General features: G+C 36.7%; 1 pseudogene; it reads left to right on the top strand.

Moving 5' to 3' along the window:
• The first annotated feature begins 17,094 nt into the window (after window positions 1-17,094).
• Window positions 17,095-17,651, top strand: LOC123380247 (annotated as a pseudogene).
• The last annotated feature ends 2,925 nt before the right edge of the window (window positions 17,652-20,576 follow it).

Raw genomic sequence — 20,576 nt, 5'->3', positions numbered from 1 at the left:
CTGAATTTAGCAAGCATTTCACGATAATTCTTAACACGTACTCCTCTGTGACCCTTGACTCTTTCCCTGACTTAATTGGGGAGGGGCCAATTTGTTTTTGTAAATTGTTTGTCAGATGATTTTAATTTTGTAGCCAAGGTTGAAAACTCCTGGCAGGAGAAACTTTTCTTTAGAATGAAAGATCTCAGGTAGAATGAAGTTGAAAGTACCAAAGACTGCCCTGATGTATTCAGCACGTGTATTGTTTAAGGCTTAATTGTTCACTACATGCCAGACCCTGTGCGTGAAAGTGGGCCTAGGGAAGAAAGGGACAAGATACCTGCTTTCACACATCATGAAGCTGAAGGAAGAGACCCGTGAACAACTAACAGGTAACAAAATGATACGAAATTGAAAACATCATTTTTCCTCTGTTCATGGAGGGAAGTATTTATTTTTTTAAAAAAGGGGTGGGAGCATCTTATGTATCTTACAAATACAAAGCCCTTGAGAGAGAAGTTTAGGACAAAAAACAGTGGTGGTGTTCTGATTTTTAACAGATTTTTTTCAACGAATTTATTCATTGTTGACTTGAATGACTTCCATTTTTGTTGATTTTATTTTATTGATTATAAAATTTTACTCGATTCCCCTGCATGATTCACAACTGGCAACCCAGGAGCGGCTTCAGTTTTTACGATGATGTAAATGGAAAGTTCCTCACAAACCTCAGTTTTCAAGGCTGAAAGTATATGAGCCCTGGTACTTGACTGGTAACATCTGCTTGCTTCTCAGTTTTTAATCAACTGATACCTGGTTTAGATTGGTAGCTGGCTGAGTTGGGACATGTTTGATCTTAGAATAAAGGTCCAATAACAAATATCCCATGGAGGCTTTTAGGTTTTACCTAGGTGAAAGTCTCTTTTATCACCAAGATTCTTTGATGTAGGTGACTCTCTGGTCTTTTGATGTGCCAAACGCCCAGAAGGAGAGAGAGTCTTAACAAACCAACAAGTCCAGGTTTGGCTTTGGAGAGATCAAGAACTAAATGATTTATTGGCAACTGAGTACTACATACACATGCAAATCCACGCTCCTATTCCTTCCTTCCATTATATTCTCCAGTTGCTCTGTCAGCATAAATTGGCTAAAAAGCCATTGGTTTTAGATTGATTTCTTGCATTCTTTTTTTCTGTATCATAAACTCACTGTCATACATTTTATCATGACTAAAAAAAAATCACTTTCAATTTTCACCAGTAATTTAAACATTTTTATCTATAATGACTAAAAAAAGTGATTAATAAACATTTTGGATCAGCATATAACAAGGCATGGAGACCCAATTATAAAATATAGAGAGGTGCACTCTAGTGGGGGATGCTGATACCTACATTAGGAAGAGTGCCCAGGAATGGCTTCTATCCCACACTCAGGGGACCACAGAAGACTGGAAAAAATTTACTTAAAGAATAGAGATAAGAGGGTGGCCTTTTAGAGTATTCACATGGGAATGGACAAAAGTGGATGAGTCCAGGAGATTAGTAGGTCTTCAAATAGACATAGAATCGAGTATATTATAGGTTACAAAGGGAATGGAAAAATTAATGGCGAAACTATGATTCTGACGTGGGGAAATTACTACAATGTCGCTCCATTCACTGATTAGAGAATAGAGAAGGGTGAGTTTGGATGGTAGAGAAAGTGGCAACTCTTTGGTCTGTTTGAATTTTAAGAACTGTGAGACATGGGACCTGAAGAAGAGCTATAAACATTTGAAAACATGGTCTGGAGCTTAGAAAGGAAAGCTGGACTACCGATAGGGATGTGAATGTCTCCAGCATAATGGTAATAATTCATGCCATCAGAGTGGATAAGAGTTCACACAGAGGGATCAGCATCTTCAGGGGCATGTAAGTGTAGAGTATTTTTTCCAAAGTGGGAAGTCACAAGAGAGGAAGCTGGTAAGGAGCCAGGTTATACAGAGCTTTGAAATCAGTAGTAAGAGGTTTGGACCTTTTTCCTTTGTGCATTGGAAGTATCTTTTTATTTGCTTTTCTTTTTGTTGTTATTCTTTGTGTATGTGTTTGTTTTGAGAGAGAGGGGGACAGAGGAAGGGAGAGAGAGTGAGAGCGAGAATCCCAAGCAGTATCCGTGTTCAGTGCAGGGCCCAATGTGGGGCTTGATCCCATGACTGCAAGATCATGACCTAAGTCAAATTCAAGAGTCGGATGCTCAATTAGCTGAGCCATCCAGGCACCCCTATTTGTTTTTAATTATTTGTATATGGTACTTAAGCAGTTGTGAGTGTGTGTGGTTTTTGTGTCTGTGGGGTATTGTGAGAATTTCTGTTCATGCTCATGCAGGCAAAGAAACCAAGCAAATGGCAAACTTTCAGGCAAAGAGATATCGGAGACTCCAAGTGTATCATTACTGGACATGGTGGGGAAACACTAGTAGTGGAATCTCCTGCATTTGACTAAGAAGGAAGAATCATACTCAGCATCTGGGTTATATAGGTGGAACACAGCAGCTGCAGTGAGGCATTCCTTCCTTTAGAAAAACTGGATCAAACTTATATTCTCTTTTGATGGTACAAATGTCTGGAGTAAGCTCACTATAACATTAGTTTTCTAATTAGTGACTGTTTCATCAAAAGTGTTCATTTTTAAAAAATTTTTTTTTCAACGTTTATTTATTTTTGGGACAGAGAGAGACAGAGCACGAACGGGGGAGGGGCAGAGAGAGAGGGAGACACAGAATCGGAAACAGGCTCCAGGCTCTGAGCCATCAGCCCAGAGCCTGACGCGGGGCTCGAACTCACGGACTGCGAGATCGTGACCTGGCTGAAGTCGAACGCTTAACCGACTGCGCCACCCAGGCGCCCCAAAAGTGTTCATTTTTAATATAGAACCTGTCACTAGGTTTGGAACAAATACTTGCAAATGCAGTGATGAAATGGTATCATGATAATTAATAATTACACTTTTCCTTTGGGTTTGCGAAATCAGATTTACAATTTTAAATTGTACACTTATATTGTAATATAATAAAACAAGAAGTTTTTTTTCCCCATGGATGCGATCTTTCTGTTTTCCTTCGAGCAAATAACATTCAGCAGAATACATGTAACTTAGTCTGAAGAAGTGTCTCAGAAATATGGTCAGTTCTCTAGGCAATTGCTAAGAAAACAGATAAGTGGTAGGAATAATCCAATAGGACCAACCACAAAATAGTCTTCAGGTTTTTAGATTTAGTAATGTGGGAATAGTTAATACTTTGAATGAATGGACACAATGATTCTGGAAAGACAAAGGTTTGGGCAAGGTAATTGGGAGTGCTTCTCACCAAAACATATATGCCCCTTGCTACTTCAAGTTGAATAGGTGTTTATGGCTAGATTTTGTTGTTTAACGTTGTCCTAAAGATTAACTGAATTTGGTTACCTGAATTTCAGCACATTTTTCTTCCCTTATGAAAAAATATTATTCAGAATTTTCAGGATAGGGGAAAAACAGTTATAGTAACTGAAATTTAAAATGATTGGAAACCACTAACTGACCTTTAGAAATATTTAGTCATATCCTTGTTCATATTTCTGGTTTCAACTTATTGCCACATGCATGTAACAAGAGCTTGCTATGTGTGGTACCCTGTGTGATATGTCAAAAAGGACACAAGTATGGATGAAGCACAGTCCTTCTTGACCTAATTGGGGGTGAGGTGAGGATATAGGAAAATACTAAGAAAGGATTATGTATATTCAACAGAGGTAGGATAAAACATTTTAAGGAAAATAGGAATATAATGAAGAATTTGTGTGTGAGATTAATGGGTAAAATTTCACAGGCAGAAGAGTTAAGGGAGGTCATTCCATATAAGGAATGTACTGAGAGCAAAAGCACTCACATTGGAAAGTTAAGGGGGTTTGGGCTACATTTTGGTCTCTGTGTTTGGCAGCATCATGGAGATGCTTTTGGAAAGGGAGTTCAATAATAGCTTGGAAGACTGGAATGCAAAGACAAAGAAGTCATCCTTAATCTGGGAGATATTGAAGAGTTGGTAAGTATTTGAGCAAGTTATTGTCAGAGATATAATTTCAGAAGATTAATCTGGTTGCAGGATGTTGCCTTGGAGACAAAGAAGGCGGTAGACCGGTGAGAGGGCTATTACAATGACAAAGTAGAAATGTTATAAAGGCCTGTATTATAATGGGTAATGTAGGTGAGAATGAACAAAATATGAAGGGCACTGAGAATGTAGAATCCATGTGATTTTAGTAAGTGATTAGATAATAGAAGTCAGAAGGAGGAATCAAATCTCTGTGACTGGTGCTATTAGCAGCCATTTTAAGGGAGAGGTGACGAATTTGATTTTGAACATGATGTGTTTATGGTATCAGTGGCCCTTGGGCAAGACACTGAGATGGAGAAGTCAAACAGTCAGTTAGAAATGCAAGTCTGAGTGTCTGAAAGGTATTGATGTCAAGAAAGAGAGATGCAAAAGTCCAGAGAAGTATACTTTCAATTAATAAATGTCCCACATTCAAATAATCAGGCTTTCAACTTTGATTAAACTGTTGTGGAGACTCAGTTTCTTTCAATTTGCTGTGATTTTCAGTCATATATTTGTGTTCTCTTCAGAGCTTTTCTGGTGAACTAAGGACCAGCATAACATTTGCAGTATGACCAGGGTTAGAGAGTATGTTTAGTAAAAAACCTGTTCTTGGGCATTTTTCCAGTCCAATCTGCAAACTGAGAAGTTCTGATCTGCTTTCTAAACTTTAGGTGCTCATCCTAGCAAACAAAGATAGATATACTGCCCGTTAATCTTCATACTCAACTCAGCTGTTCTTTCTTCCTTAGAGCAAAATGATTTAGGGTAGTAATATGAAAGGAAATGAACTAACATGATATAAAAAATGGTGCATAACTTGGAACCTTAACTAAGTTCGAAGTTGCTGCTGATTACTTTCCGATCTCATTCTTTATTTGCAAATGCCACTGCCTCATGGCCACTGAGTTCTTATTATATTATTGCATCATTAATCATTATAGGAATCCCAATACAGCTCTAGGATAAACACAAGCATGCTCTATCTTTCACTTGTGTCTTGCAATGTCTCTCCTTTTCTTCATTACCATATTGGAGCTTGCATTTAAATAGCCACTTGTTTCTGAAATATTTTCAAAGTGCTTTGCGATCACTGATGTGAGATTCTCTGGAGAGAAAAGCAACACATATTTGGAATTACACTGCAATGTGAATTTAGAGACAGCAGTAGAAAACCTCAAATCCATTTGAATGGAAGGAGACTCAGTAGGTTAAATGAAATTATGTTTGTATTTAATAAGGCAGTGAAAGTGTGATATCCTGATAGAAAATGAAATTTAATGTTAAGTGAAGGCTTCTGGTCACATACACACTTCAAGTATGAAGAAATTAATGCTTTACAAGTCTGACCTAACAAGAAACAAATAAGATACCATGGACAATATTTAGTCAACAAATATGTGTTGAGAGAGTGCTATGTACTAAGTACTATATTAAGAAACTTGATATGTTAGCAAACAAAACAAGGCAAAGATCATTTTTAAAGCTTTATTTATTTTTGATTGAGAGAGAGAGAGAGAGAGAGAGAGAGAGAGTGAGCGCACACACAAGTTGGGGAGGGGCAGAAAGAGGGAGAGAGAGTGAATCCCAAGCAGGCTCCAACATGGGACTCGATTCCAGAAACCCATGAGATCATGACCTGAGCTGAAATCAAGAGCTGGACGCTTAACCAACTGAGCCACCCCACTGCCCCAAAGAGCATTTTTATTATGGCAAGACAGGCACTTAACCATAGATAATATGAATAAATATGTTATATATTAGAAGGTAATAAATACCTTAGGAGGGGAAATGTAGAATAGGGAAAAGGGGATCTATCATGCAGTCATGACAAATACGTTATAATTTTAAAGGGTTGATCAGGGTAGATTTCATGGAGAAGATCAGATATGATAAAGACTGAAAAGAGAAAAGGAGCTAGCTGTGTAGATATAGGAGTTGGGGGAGAAGTAGCATATCAGGAAGGGAATAGTAAATGAAAAGTACCAGTATGAAATCCAATTCATTCTTAATTATTCCTTCTAGTAAATCTTCACCTATACACAGAGAATAGTGTCCATTAAGCAAAGCCATTTAATTGAATTCCCTGTATTTAAGCTCCTATATTCTAGAGCAGTAGTTAAAAAACCATACCCATAGGCTAATTCGCTGCCAGAATTATTTTTGTAAATAAAGTTTTATTTGTTAGCTTTTTGTGTGTGGCTTCTTTTATGCTACAATGGCAGATTTGAGTATGAACAGAGAACACTTGGCCTGCAAAGCCTACCATATTTCCCATGCAGTTCTTTTTAGAAAAGTTTGTCAACTCCTGTTCTACGCTCTTCAAAATATCATAATATTAATGAATCAGAACCCCTCTCAGATCCTTGAATACAAAGACTGTGTCTTAAATAAGATACTGGAGACTTTTGAACATATTTGAGTACTTTCTTCACCAATTTTGGGGTGACTTTGAGAAAGCTACTTAACTTCCTTAATCCTAGGTTGTCTTCAATACCTACTTCAGAGAGTCAAAGAGATGCTTTGAATCATGTAGTAAAACGTTTGATCTAAGTGTAATATAAATAATGTTATCTGTTTCCCATTAATGGTATAACAAATTACCACAAACTTAAGGATTTAAAACAACACTCTTGTAATTATATTGGGCCTACCAGAATTATACAATATAATCTATCATCTCAAGGTTAGCTCATTAGCAGCTTTTATTCCACCTGCGGACTTCATTCCTCTTTGTCATATAACCTAACATATTCACAGGTTCTGGGGATTAGGACCCAGACATCTTTGGAGAGCCATTACTTTGCCCACAACATTAATATCACAAAGGTCTTGCCAAAGGCCAGTCAGCTGTTCACCTGTAGAGTCAAGACTAAGACCTAAGTTGCCTGACATTTGTTGAATATTCAATGTCCTTTTAACGTTTTGATGCTGCTTTCAGTAGTGGAAGACATTTGCTTAATTTGACAGAAGGCATTGAAGCTGCCCTATGTCAATAGAAAGTGTATTTTCCTTACAAAAAAAAAATCCTGGTTTTTATTTTAAAGCTTTCATCCATTAAGACCACATTAGCATCTATAGAGATGGCAGAGTCAAAAAAAAAAAAAGAAGAAGAAATGTTTACCAATGCTGCAAGATTGCTATTCTAAGATTTGACTTAAATAGGCTTTCTTTATTAAATCCTAACCAGGGATTAGGTGAGATAGGTCAGGAAATAGGATCAAGGTGGAAAAAACTGGAACTGTGTCTCTTCTGAACACTTAACAATGTTTATCTTCAAAACAATGGGGACAATGACAGAGGTTGGCATTGCCTCCCCCTCCATGTCCATATGTATCTATATCTATCTATATATATATATATCACCTATATCTATATCTATCATCTATATCTATATCATCTCTATCATCTATCTATCTATCCTACCTGAGCACATGGCTATACATCCAGGCCCCTACTGTACAGTCTTGTAGGCACCTAGGTATGGCCATGTGACTAGGTTCTGTCCAATGTAAAAGAGATATGAACAACTTTTTGGATTGTGGCCTTAAAAGAAAGTAGTACACTTCTCTCTCTCTCTCTCTCTCTCTTTCTCTCTCTCGATCTTTTTCTTTTCTTATGGCTCTACTGCAAGTCTGGGTAAGCAGTAACCTTAAACCACGGTCTGTGTACAACACAGGCCCCCTGAATTTATATTTTTTCCAAATTCAAGATTTGAGTAGTTACTATGATCATCTCAACTGTGTTTAACATTTGGTAGCCTCTTGTTGAAATACCAACCCAATGGAGCTGCACATCTGTAATAATAATAATGTCATGCACTTATAGACAACACTTAATTATTTTTCCTTTCATAATCACCCTTGAAGTAAGTTAATATCATCCCCATTTTACAGGTGAGAAAACTAGAAATCTTACTTGCTTATGTTTATAGCTTATAAGCTATAAATCTTACATATATGTATATATGTATAAAAGCTATCATAGATATGTGTGATTTTTTAAAGATCTGTATAAAATTTTAAATAGATCTTTTTTTAGTTTTTTTTTTTTTTAAGTAGTTATTTACTTTTCAGAGAGACAGAGAGAGAGATAGACCATGAGTGGGGGAGGGGCAGAGAGAGAGGGAAACACAGAATCCAAAGCAGGCTTGGGACTCTGTGCTGTCAGCACAGAGCCTGATTAGGGACTCGAAACCACAAACCATGGGATCATGACCTGAGCCAAAGTCGGATGCTTAACCGACTGATCCACCCAGGTGCCCTGTACATTTTAAATAGATCTTTAATAAAACTAGTCCCACTTAGGAACGTTTACATTTTTTCTTTTCAATTCTTCTTTTCATGGACACAAATCTTGAAATTTAAGAAGGCTGAATTTGTCTTTACTGCTCACCAGGAATCCTATGCAGTGTGAATTTCTTTCTAATATCCAGGCTGAACATGAGAAATATAAGGAATGTGTGTGAGTTGGAAATGTGGAAAGAACCAGAGATCTTTCTGAATGAGGATCAAGAAAATAGAGTGTTTGTTGACTGTGCCACAGCAATTCTGTCTCAGAGTATTTGTACCATTTCTATTTTAAAGAGGAAGTCAAATTCCAAAGAGGCGTTTAGAAGAAAGAGAATGAGAGATACTTTTCATACTTTTCAGAGATAATTTGAAACTGATGGGTTGAGTGAAAGAAGACCAGAATTTTGTTAAGATTTCAGGACCAAAAAATGTGTATCCCAAGTGGAAAGCATCTTTTAAAAGATTATCATATACTTGGAAGTATGTATTCATAACAACCCTATCATCATGAGCCAATTCAAAATTATAGATATTCTAAGTAGTGCATCATAAATCACTGTGGTGTTACACATGAAGCCCACTGAAGACTAACCACAGCCCTTAGCAAGATGCCACTGTGAGCTGGTGAACTAGGGAAGCTGGTGGTGTAATTCAATCTGAGGCCAGAGGCTGGAGAATCAGTAGCTTCAATGTCCAAGGGAAGGACAACGTGAGATGTCCCCATTCAAGAAGAACATTGAATGTTCCATCTCAAGACGAGAGAAAGAGAATGTGTCCTTCTTCGACCTTTTAATTATGTTTAGGGCCCTCAACAGATGGGCTGATGCCTGCCCACACTGGTGAGAAGGGAACTTCTTTACCCGTTTAAATGCTAGCCTCTTCTAAAAAGCACCATCACTGACACTCCCAGAAATAAAGTTTACCAGCTATCTGGGCATCCATTAGCCAAGTCAGGTTGATACATAAAATTAACTATTACAAAGACAAAATCCCCCAAGTTTGGTTGGCTTTTACCGACTCATTTATAAATATTTTTGACTTGCCTCTTAGTTCCACTAGCCCTAACTCCTATTGCACCTACCCCCTATGTTCCAATGTGCATTTATCTGTGTGAATTTGGCCTTGACTGGAGACTTCCTTGATCTGGATCTCTCTGTAATCCAGCTTTTTTGTTGCTGCCCTTAGGAAGTCAAGGCTCTACATAGCTCGATCACCAAGAAAACTTTTGCAGCTTACTCTGTGCCATGGTTTTGCTGGTCTCTCTAGTCAGTGTAGTTAACTCTTTGGACCCCATCTTTGCCCATCTTCCTTCCCAACCTTATCATGATCAAATGAGGTAGATGATCTTTTTCCTTTCTTTATTGATGTAAAAATAGTGGAATGCAAAATCTATGTGGATCTAAGGAAAGTTTAAATCCAGTTTTATATTCTTTTTTTTTAATGTTTATTTATTTTTAGAACATACACAGGAGCAGGGGAGGGGCAGAGAGAGAGGGAGAGAGAGAATCCCAAGCAGCCTTCCTGTGGGAAATCAAATAGCTATGTCCTGGTTAAGGAGATTATAGGGAACGCATTACACTACTTTCTGGCCCTGCTGAAAACAGCAGACCAGTATCTAGTTAATGCGTGTATAGGGATTGGATCCTGCCTGTGCTCATGAATTCCTTTAGACCATGTTATCTATGGAATGTCTTGTTCTGCTTTCTGCATCTGTTCTTTTGTAGCTGTGGGAATGCCTTGTTTGTTTGCATGCTTTCTATACAATCTTACTGGCATATAGCCACTGACACATTGTGCAATGTTTTCCCTATATGTATGCCTAATACATGCAGGAGCTTGAGAGTAGCTCGGAGAGATTTCCCTTGGCCTCCCCCTCTCCTCTCTTGTGAAGTGTTGAGTAATCCTTTCTGCCATCCTCGGCTTTGCTGGACAAAGCTGGAAGCCAAACCCACAACTGGTGACCCTGACATGATCCCACAGCTCTGTGCTGTCAGCACAAGCCTGGGGCGGGACTCGATCTTGCAAATTGTGAGATCACAACCTGCGCTGAAATCAAGGGTTGGACGCTTACCTGACTGAGACACCCAGGTGCCCCCATTTTTACATTCTAAATGTATTCTTTCTGTATGCCTGAAATGTAGGTATTTGATTGAAGGTCATTTTAAAACTTCTTATGTACAGTTACAGCTATGGTAGAATTCACTATTACTGTAGGTATTAGGACACAAAGAAAATTCAGAGTTTTATAAATTTCCTGGGTCATATAACTTTGTATGTAACTAAGCATATTAACCTGTTTTAAATTCCAAAGCTGTTGGTTCTACCTTTATCTTTCTTCGAAGATTGCATACTCTAACTTAGCCAATCCTAAATTAACTCTTCCTCCAATGTACAAAACAGGTTTACTGATACTGCATAGGTCCACGGGTGAAACTAAATGAAAAGTAAAGATTTAGAATTACTGCATTTTTCTCTTACCAGCTGTGTGGTCTTGGATAAGTCTCTTAGTTGTATCATCTATAGTGAATATATTGAAACGTTTAAATATCTTACTAATCTGAAAGCAAGATTCTGGATAAAAATAAAAATCAGTGTTTCATCAGGAAAACTAATACATGTAACAATGTTGTGTGAAGATATACAATGAATAATGAAGAAAACATTTTATCTCTAGAAATGTATTTGAAAACATTTTTTATTAAAAAATTTTTAAAGTTTATTTTGAGAGAGAGGGAGAGCACAAGAGGGGGAGGGGCAGAGAGAGAGGGAAACACAGGATCCAAATATCCAGGCTCAGAGCTATCAGCACAGAGCCCAACACAGGGCTCAAACTCACAAACCTCAAGGTCATGACCTGAGCTGAAGTCAGATGCTTAACCGATTGAGGGACCCAGGTGCTCCTCTAGAAATCTATTTTCAAATAGCTCACCCTACAATAAGGGATGCATCATTGAAACTGAGATACATGAAATACAACTAAAATAACAATTAAAAGGAGACAAATGGTACTCTAAGCCTGTCTAAAGAATCCAAAAGTTTACTCTTACACCCGGACTTGAAATTTATGATTGGCCTTGTAAGTGACCAGTTGCATTGTCTTCTCAGACCATAGCCTCCACTGCATTTTAAGAAATCCTGTGTGTTTGCATTTCAAGGTGTATTTGGGAAAATATGAACCAGTCACCTTGGCCATTTTTAATTAGATGTGAAATGGACCTGAGATCTATACTGAATCAGATTCCCTTCCAATTACAAAGAGTTGATTTATTCTCTTGGCAGCTGAATATATAACATATTAAATGGAAACTCAGTGGAAATATGCTTTTTCCCATATAAAGGCAAAAATGCAGTCAAGAACAGTTTCTAGAGCAGGAGAGAAGAAAGAAACATGCACACACAGAAAAAGCAGAGACTGAAAAAAGATACCCTTGAAAATATCCATTCTACTGTTTCTAGTACATTCTAGAGGACAGCTATTTTCTTTTCATATAGATTGTCAGGAGCCTGCTGTCCCTTTCCCCATGTATGTTAAAGTACAGAAAATAGTAGAATATGTAAAATTGTAAAAGTTTTCAAAGTTTCCCCTTTTTAATATCTCTGTTGAGGTCATCTCTCTCTTTTTTCTTCTTTTTCTTCACTTTCTAAACTTGATTTCAAGTTTTCCACCTAAGTTCCCTTGTCTTTGTATTACTGATTCTGAGTGATTGGTAGATAGACCTGAAACATTAGGAAGAAAAGAGCTTTACTTTACACTTCACTTTACACTAGAAAAGACTGTAGAATTTTCAAAAGGGGAGGAGGGGAGAAATGGAGATGATCTGCGTGGCAGGGGCGGGGAAGCTTGGGGTACTGTTTGATTAGGAGTGGCCTCAGGGGCAGTTGAAAGAGGGACAGCAAGTTGGCCCCAGAATGTGAGAGTTGTTGAGGATTTGAGAAGTGGAGAATTTTCTGAAATACTTCTGTGAATTACAAATCCGTCTCTTTGAATTTGTTTGAGAGACTTCAGTGAAGATTTTAATTATCTTTTATCAATAACTAAATTTGAATTACAGACCTTATTTCTTTGAATGTGCAAGATGGGCCTATATGATTTTCCAACTTTTATTCAGCTAATATGTATAAAAAATTTTGTTTTCTTTTCAAATGAATTCAAGTGATATTTTATTACTTCCAGCCAGAAGAACCCTGATTAATACAGGCTTTGTAAATGCCTCAGTTTATATCTGGCTGCAACAACAGCATGTTATGCAGATGAAAGAAAGAGAGAATATCTATCATATACATTTATTAACCATGTAATGTTATCATGGAAATGGTCAAGAAAGAATAGAGATATTTCCAAGCTCCTCATGTTGTAGAATAAAGCTGGACAAGACTATAGAAATTATTTAGCTGAATTCCAGAGAGCTAAAGATATGTACTCCCAAGATTATTTCACAGATGAGATTAGAAACCAAGCAGATTGGTACCCAATCTTGATCTTTGTCCAATCTTCCATACTGTGTTATCTTTCCCCTGCCTGAAAAGTTAAACCTTGTGATTATCTTGGCTATACGCTAAGGCATTTGTTTGGGAATGTTGAAGAGGTAAACTTAATATTTTGAGAAACACTCCAGACGTGTGGGACAAAACGTGTTCAAACCTTTACACGCTGGAGGAATTCTCATGTGGTACCTGGGTGCAGAGTGTGACATTGTTTTTAGAAATGATCACCAACAAGGGTTGCTTCATGCTTTTTAAGAGCCATAGCCCGCTACAGACTAGCAACTGTTGTTAGAGTTGTAAAACTTTCCAAGAAAAACTGGATATCCTCAGAAACGTAGTGAAATTTTCTACAGAACTGGCTATGTTCACAGTAATTATGCTGCAAGATAACCACTTGAAGGTGGTATGCAGACTTCCCCTTCAGAAGAGCAGAAATTATTTTTTTCTCTGAACTCTCTTTGGCCAGGTTGAAATCTTGGATCCCGAACATAAATTGTTCCAAGCCTAAATGAGGGAGGTATAAGAAGGCTCCTGTCTTTGGCTACTATTCCCGATTTTTTCAACAATCCTGATTACAAATACGGCCTCAGCAGACAGCTTCCAGATTTTGGGGCTTGGCAATCATGACCAATGTACCCATGACCCACTGAATCCCAAAGTAAATCCCCAGCTATGGAAGGATAGAATAAAAAATGTCAATTTTACAAATGTTGTCTTTTTCTCATTTCTCCCCATACTTGCAAGAATTTTCCCTCAAAGATCCTCTTTGGAAATGTTGCATATAAAAAGCATGGACTTTTTCCCACTTTAGAAAACTTTATAATGAATACAAACTGTCAGTTTTGAGTTCTGCTGATTTATCACCCATGGCAACCATTATGAAAGTACTCAGCCCCTAAACAAATTATATGTGGTTACAATACTGGGTGAGTCAAATATCCTTGTGTGACAAATATGGAATCCCTGGTAAATACATTAAGTACGATGACTCAGGTTTAAACTGAAATATTTAGAACCTTCTGTGCATAAGATACTATATTGCATCCTAGGTGGGTTGTAAGGGAAGCTTCTTCAAGACTATATGATTTAGCCAGGGAATGTCAACCCACATCAAGATTTATATATCCTACTTGAGAATATAATCTGGGAATAATCTGAGAATATAATATGAGAAGGGAAGAAGTTTGTATAAAACTGGATTGATCTCTGAGCGCTTCATGGAGGTGGTCAGCTAGATGAGTATATGACAGCCCCCACAAATGTGAGGGCTTTTGCAGAATGACCGACTCCATTCGATACTCTTAGAGCAACACAGAAACTTTTGGGTTTTTCTGCCTTAGTTTAAGCAAGGTATGAGTAGATTATATCCCCTTAGTTTACATTCTTTTCTTTTTTTTCTTTTTTCTGATATGAGTAAAGAGTTGGCAGGCATAAAATGCAGGGAGACACTTACAATGCTGCTTTTAATCTTTCTCTTTCAATATGCTTATAAATAGCATGGTAAACTGTGAACCTCTTTCCTTTAGAAATGCTGATACCCCAAGGGCTTAGTCAGTTTCAAGGCTTTTGCAGAAAGCTGCATTACTTGGGTTTCTTTGAAATGAATACAGTTATTAAAATAGCAATGATTGTAGCTACTTGGTGGATTGGCACTAAAAATTGGTGCAGCCTGGGAGCTTCTTTTTCTAAAATTCACATGCACATAAATGTGTCCATGTAAAGATGTCAGTCAATAGTGTGGTTATAGCAGTTTAAAACTGACCAGTTTCTCTCTCCTTATGTAGGTTTACCTTGAAGGTTTGATATTGTTCTAAAAATTGTTTTTAATTAAAAAATAACAATGACCTGCTTTTGTAGTGATGTTTATTAAAGTAATAAAAGTCTGAAAATGTGCTCTTCCTTGTGAAATTTGGAAAGAAAAGACAATTCTTATAATAACATGTTACATTACCATGATTTCAATCCTGTGTCCCTCCTGGGTAGGATTTTGAATTCTGAGTAGATTGTTATCTTACCCTGGAGGTGATACTTCTCCCATAGAAAGCCAAGGAATGGTATCTTAAAAGCAGACTTATTATTTTTAACACTTCCTACACACCAGGACAAAAATGCCATTAGAATAGAGTTCCAAACACAGTTCTCATCCTTCTCCTTTTTGTCTGTAGTTACAAGCAAGAGAGGGGTGGGCAGGAAACACGTGAATAATCCACATACACCTCATTGAGTGTCTAAGCAATTAGGAAGCCCCCATGCAAGGGGGCTAAGATATATACTTAGGAGTTTACGTGTCTTTGACTAATTGCCTCTGTTTGGCACATGGGTTTATTAATGGTCCTTTTGTCCTTTTCTTCTACCTCTGGCTATATCCCCATTGACTCTCTATCTCTAGCTTATTTTTTTTTTTATTGTTACTGTCACTTTTCTCTGTGTTTCAAGGTCTATTTTCCCTTCTGGTCAATATTTCTGCTTTATAACTTGCCAAATGTATGCTTTTCTTTTTTTTTTTTTCTTAAACTTTTACTAAGTCGTAGTGCTTTCTTTTCTTTGTAATAATCAGTATTCTACTTAAGAATAATTCAGGATATGCTTTCTTCCAAAAGGTTTTTCTCAATATTAGCAACACTCCCAAGCTGTCATCATATTCCTTGACTACTGAGTTTTTTTTCTTGTGAAGAGATTAATTTTATTTGAATTTTTATGACACACTCATTATTTGTCATAACTCACATATTATCATGCAAGGATTTTACCTCAGCTATATGCCAAGTTTCTAGTATATAGTTGTATACCCAGGGCACACTCATTAATACCACTAACATGTCAACAGTGGTCACCTAACTCTGTGAAATATGAAAATAAATTAAGAGATATGGACTCTAAATCCAGAAGAATTTATCTTTACATCACATGTGCTAACTACCCACTGTATCTGATTTGACTGTAATGTCCCCTTTAAATGGCATTACACTTCCAATGTTTGAAAATAAAAGTTCTAAATATTTTACCTGCCTTTTAAAGACTTTACCTAGACCAAGTCTTCTCAAACTTTAGTCAGTGTACAAATCACCTAGAGATTTTATTATTTTATTCCTGGTCCCAACCCTTATGTATTCTGATTTTATGTGTCTGTGTAGGACTCATGGACTTCAGTTTAAAAACAAGTCCCAGTAATGCCAATACTGTTGGTCCAAGGAACACATTCTGGGCGCAACTAAGACTATTAAATGGCATGTGTAACCTTTTTTTTTTTTTTTTTTTTTTTGGCTACGGACTAGCTATATGTGTCAGGTATGGTACTATGTATGTCAGTAGTGAATAAAACAGCTGTAGTGTCTGATCTTGAAAATCCCAGAAAATAGTGTATGTATAAACATTGTTGATGTAAGAATGTGGTGATGAGTTTAATACATAATGAATGAAATATGACTTCAGAATGTCCTGGGCTTTAAGCAGAGTTAAAACTTATTTATAATCATTTGGAGTGTTAGAGTATTCAGAATTTGACTATATGCTTACTTAACAGTGAGTTTTATATGTTTTCTTGTTGTCTTTTCATTTTGATTTGAGGAATCCCCTTTAGCTTTTCTTATAAAGCAGGTGTAGTCATGATAAACTTCCGGTGCTTATGCTTCCTCTTCAATTTTGTAGGACAGCTTTGCCAGGTATAGTTTTCTTTTTTCTTTTTTTTTTCTTTCTATCAACACATTGAATATATTGCCCTACCCTCTCCAGGCCTGCAAATTTTCTATTAAGAAATCCAATGATAGCCTTATTGGGGTTTCCTGGTATGTGATGAGTAATTTTAGAGAAGCTTTCATGTTATCACAAATGTTAAAGGATTAAATTTCTTAATCAAAAGGCATAGAATGGATAAATGGGTGAGAAGAAAAAAAGTCAAATAATATGCTGTCCACAAAAGATTCATTATAGCTTTAAGGACATAGATTGGCTGAAAGTGAATGAATGGGAAAAAATATTCCATGAAAATGGAAACCATGAGAGAACAGGGATGGCCACTCTTCTATCAGACAAATTAGATTTTAAATCAAAACTGTCACAAAGAGACAAAGAAGTCATCATACAATGAAAAATAATTCATCATCAAAAATATATACTGGCCCCCTTCCTCCTTTCTCCACTACCTCCTGCAGCTGCTTGTGTGGGATCAGCTGGCCATGGCCTGGGCAGCGGAACAGGCAGGTGTTCCCTGCACCCGAATAGGGCCATGGTACAGGCCTGGGACATGGACAAGTCTGCCCACAACCTGATGTGGCCCCACCACGCCAAGCCATCCCCTGCCCATACACCTGGAGCAGCTGTGCCAGCTGGGAGTTATTTACTGTAAGCTTGTTGCTGACATATATAAGAATTATCCAGAATAACAAAATATTCAAAAAGAGAGAAACTACTACTGGATAGACATAATAACCATATGCAAGGATAAATTACCAAATAATGAAGAAAAGATGAAGATATTCTACAAGGAGCATTTGTACCTCAACGATGAGATCTGCTACATCTTGGATGGCAGTGAGTACTTTGATGTGAGAGACAAAGAGGACAAGTGGATCCACATCTTCATGGAAAAAGGAGACATGATAACTCTTCCTGTAGGGATTTATCACCACTCCACACTGGATGAAAAGAACTAAGTGAAGGTCCTGTGTCTGATTGTGGGAGAACCAGTGTGGACAGCATACAACTGGCTAGTTGACCAATTTGAGGCTGGAGGGGCAGCACATGAAAGTTTTAGCACAGAGCAGTGGTGCTCCCAGGGCCTAGCTCACCCTCTGCCTTTGTGAATTTCCTGAACATGATCACAGTAGAGAACCTGTCCTCTCTCCTTGCTTTTATATTGGGGGACTAGGTGAACTTTTCTTTGCATGATTATTTGATCACAGTATGTTTTAAGGAAAGGAGATTTATTATAAAAGGGATTTTTACATGGAAGCAACTGTGGAAATGTGGACAAATCACATTAATTTTACCTCATTCAAGATCAGTGGTCACCAGTTCTGTATTAACATATGCATTGGACTTTAACCCAAATGAGAGTCATCTCCCTGAATGTAAGCACTAAGATGATCCATCCAGACCTGGTCCTTCTACTGTAGGCAGATGTCAGTCTGTCTCATGCCTGCCTTGTAAGAAGGCGTCATAGTAGATTACAGGACTGGCCAGATAGAAGACACTCTTCTCCCCTGAGTGGGGAGTGCTGTCAGGGGTGAGCTCTCATATTCATTGGGGGGATACTCAGAATTGTTGATGCCATTTTCTTGTTCAAAATAAAGGAACTGCCTTAAGTTTATATAAAAAAGTTAATAACAACTACAAACATATACTCAACATCAGAGCACCTAAATACGTAAAGCAAATATTAACAGAAGAGGGAAAGGTAGATAACTATACAATAATAGTAGAGACTATAATACCTCACTTTCAACAATGGATAGATCTTCCAGATAGAAATTTACTAAGGAAACTGTGAACTTGAATAAAATTATAGACCAAATAGACCTTACAGACATAAACAGAACATTCCCATCAACAGCAGCAAAATATATATTCTATACAAGCACCCATGAAACATTGGGTCACACAATAAGTCTTAACAAATTGAGACTTATTGGGTCACACAATAAGACTTAACAAATTGAGACACAAATCAAGTATCTTTTCTGACCACAATTGTATGAAACTAGAAATCAATAACAGGAAGAAAATTGGAAAATTCATAAATATACGGAAATATTAAACAACATGAAAATGAACACCCAACAGGTCACAGAATAAATCAAAAGAGAAATATAAAACCGTCTTGAGACAAATAATAATGGGGAGACACAACATACCAAAACTTTTAGGATGCGGAAAAAGTGCCTAAATTACAAAAAAAAAAAAAAAAAAAAAGGATCTCAAATAACCTAATTTTATACCTCAAGGAACTTGTAAAAGAAGAACAAACCAAATTGGCAAAAGGAAGAAAATAATAAAGTTTAGAGCAGAAATAAATAAAATAGAGATGAGAAAAACAAATATAAAAGATTGACAGGATTTGTTTTTTTTTAAAAAAAGATAAAACTAACAAACCTTTAGCTATATTAAGACAGAAGAGAGAAGACTCGTTAATAAAATTATAAATGAAAGATGGAGACATTGTAACTTTTATTTCTGATAGCACAGAAATAAAAAGGATCATAAGAAACTGCTATGGACAATTCAATTTGGAAGCATATTAAAAGTATTATACACCATGTTCAAGTGGGATTTATTCTCTGGGATGCAAGGGTGGCTCAACATAGGCAAATTATTAAATGTGATACACCATATTAACAGAATGAAGGCTAAAAATCATATAATCATCTCAATAGATGAATAAACATAAAACATTATTTCATGATAAAAACTTCCAACAAATTAGTTATAAAAGGTATATACCTCAACATGATAAAGGTTATATATCACAAGCCCACAGCTAACCTCATCATACTCAATGGTGAATAGCTGAAAGTTTTTCCTTTAAGATCAGGAACAAGATAAGGATGCTCACTCACACAATTTCTACTCAACATACTACTGGGAATCCTAGCCAGGACAATTAGGTAAGCAGAAAGAAATAGAAGGCATCCATATCAGAAAGGAAGAAGTAAAGTTGTCTCTGTCTATAGATGACACAATTTTATATAGAAAACCCTATAGATTCCCCTGGGGGAAGTTATAAGTTAGAAGTAATATACAAATTTAGTAAAGTTGCAGCGTACAAAACTAACATACAAAAATTACTTGCATTTCTGTACACTAATAATGAATTACCCAAAAAAGAAATTAAGAAAACAATACCATTAATACTAGCATCAAAAAGAGTAAAATACTTGCAATTAAATTTCACCAGGTAGGTGAAAATTTTGTACACTGAAAACTAGAAAATACTGATGAAATATTGAAGAAGACACAAATAAATGGAAAGCTATCCTATGTTCATGGATCAGAATAATTAATATTGTTAAAATGTCTACACTACCACAACTGAGCTACAGGTTCAATGTAATCCCTGTCAAAATTCCAGTGGAATTTTTCATGGAAATAGAGAAAAAATCATAAAGTTCATGTGGAACCACAAAAGATACGGAATAGTTAAAGCAATCTTGAACAAGAAGAACAAAGCTGAAGGCATCGCACTTCCTGATTTTAAAATATACTGCAAATTTACAGTGTGGTTCTAGCATAAAAAACAAACATATAGACCAATGGAACAGAATAGAGAGCACAGAAATAGGCTCACACATTTATATGATCTTTGATATATGTATAAAATACATAAATTTATAGATGCAGAGAGTAGATTGGTGGTTGCCAGGGACCAGGGTATAGGGAACTGGGGAGAGGGAGATGTTGGTCAATAGGTACAAAGTTTCAGAACTGCAGGGTAAATAAGTGAAATAATATACAGCACAGTAACTGTAAATACTGTATTTTATATTTAAAATTTGCTGAACAGTAGACTTTAGGTGTTCTCACCAAAAAAAAAGAGTTAAATATGTGTTAAAAGTTAAATATGGGTATTATTAGCTTGATTGTGGTGATCATTTTACAATGTACATGTATATCAAAACATCATGTTGTACCCCTGAAATACAAATAAAAGAATTAAACATACCTCAATAAAGCAGGGGGGGGGGCAATGAAAAGCTGTGACATTAGCCCTTT

The sequence above is a fragment of the Felis catus genome, chromosome D1 (genome assembly GCF_018350175.1).
Source record: "Felis catus isolate Fca126 chromosome D1, F.catus_Fca126_mat1.0, whole genome shotgun sequence".
NCBI classification, from domain to species: Eukaryota; Metazoa; Chordata; class Mammalia; order Carnivora; family Felidae; genus Felis; species Felis catus.
The sequence above is the reverse complement of the archived record's forward strand: the minus strand, read 5'-3'. Positions and strand labels throughout refer to the sequence as shown.